Raw genomic sequence first — 1,964 nt, forward strand, 5'->3', positions numbered from 1 at the left:
AAGTGTTGGCTACAGGGGAAGTCAGCACAACTGGACTAAACCAGTTTTACATTCCTGGGAATGTAAAATGGTACAGCCACTTTGGAAAACAGTCTGGCAGTTTCTCAAATGGTTAAACACAGAGTTATGTATAACCCAGAAATTTCACTCCTAGGCATATATAGACCAAAGAGAATTCAAAACATATGTTCAAACAAAAACTTGTACACATATGGTCATAGCAGTGTCATTTATAATAGCCAAAATAGTGGAAACAGCTCAGATGCCCATCACCTGGTGAATGGATAAGCAAAATATTGTATATCCATATAATGGTTTATTATTCAGTAATAAAAAGGAATGAAGTGCTGTCTTAGTCATCTAGTGCTGCTATAACAGAAATACCACAAGGATGGCTTTAACAAAGAGAAATTTATTCTCTCACAGGCTAGGAGGCTAGAAGTCCAAATTCAGGGCGTCAGCTCCAGGGGAAGGCTTTCTCTGTCTGTCGGCTCTGGCAGAAGGCCCTCATTGTTATCAGTCTTCCCCCGGACTAGGAGCTTCTCTGCGCAGGAACCTCGGGTCCAAAGGACGCACTCTACTCCTGGTGCTTCTTTCTTGATTGTATGAGGTCCCCAACTCTCTGCTTGCTTCCCTTTCCTTTCATCTCTTGAGGGAAACTCCCTTTACATTGGATTAGGGATGTGACCTGGGTAAGGGTGGTGGTACAATCCCGCCCTAATCCTCTTTGATATAAAATTACAACCACAAAATGGAGGACAACCACAGAATACTGGGAATCATGACCTAGCCAAATTGATACACATGTATTTGGGAGGATGTAATTCAATCCATGACAAGTGCTAATACATGCTATTACATGGATGAACCTCAAAAACATTATACTTAGTGAAAGAAGCCAGTCACAAAAGGCCACATGTTGTATGACTCCATTTATACGAAATGTCCACAGCAGGCAAATCCATAGCAACAAGGTAGATCAGTGGTTACTGTGGACTGGGGAGGGGGCAGATAGGGGCTGCTTAAGGGTATGGAGTTTCTTTTTGGGGTGATGAAAATGTTCTGAAATTATATGGTGGCGATGGTTGCACAACTCTGGAAATATGCTAAAAACCACTGAATTGTATTTTATGTAAAGGATGTGAATTTTATCTCAATAAAGCTGTTATAAAAAAAATCCTCTGCCACAAGGCACTGTATCCCTTATGACCCTTTCTACTTGACACAGGCAATTACTGTGTGGAGTTGTTAATTTGATATTACCCTATTCATGTAATTCTTGTTTGAGGATTTTCTTTAGCATGCAGACTTTTCATGGGCACAAAGTTTGTTTTTAGATATTGACAATATAGCTGACATAAACAGCACAGTATAGGGGAATGGGGAAGGGTCTAGCTAGGAGGCAAGAGACCTGAGTTATAATCCCAGCTCTGCCACTGAGTAATTTTGTGGCCTCAGACATATCTGATCTCTAAAATGAGAAAGTCGGCGAAGTGATTTGCAAGCTCCTCTGTGCATCTCAGAGTTTTCTTTGACGCTTTTTAATGCCAGTGCCAGACACCAAATGCTACCTTTGCCTGTCAGGCTGCAATCTTTAGCTTGTGCTTGGACATAATTCAGTATCAACAGAACTGCAACCTCTGAAAAGTTCTACTAGAACCTAGGTGGCAAAATTCATTGCCCATAGCTGCTGACTCACATTCAGCAGATATACATCTAGACTCAGAAGACCCAGGTGAGGTGAGCCATTCTCACAGCTCTGCCAATGAACCCATGCTTTCTCCCTAGTTACCTTATTCCAAGTGTTAAAAAAATCCATCACCACCGAGTGGTTTATAATGTGCTTTCAGAAGATTTCAGGTGATAATTGCAAACACTCCAAGCCTCTGGGGCCTTTAACCCATTGCCGTTGAAACGATTCCAACCCATGGTGACCCTCGTGTGTTACAGAGTAGAACTGCTCC

The 1,964-nt window shown here is 41.9% G+C and overlaps 1 protein-coding gene across 1 annotated transcript in view; it reads left to right on the forward strand.

The window, feature by feature from the left end:
- Positions 1-1,964, forward strand: part of HGSNAT (heparan-alpha-glucosaminide N-acetyltransferase) — a 45,789-nt gene that overhangs the window by 714 nt on the left and 43,111 nt on the right. The window lies entirely within an intron of this gene.

Source organism: Trichechus manatus, unplaced genomic scaffold (genome assembly GCF_000243295.1).
Source record: "Trichechus manatus latirostris isolate Lorelei unplaced genomic scaffold, TriManLat1.0 scaffold00090, whole genome shotgun sequence".
NCBI lineage: Eukaryota > Metazoa > Chordata > Mammalia > Sirenia > Trichechidae > Trichechus > Trichechus manatus.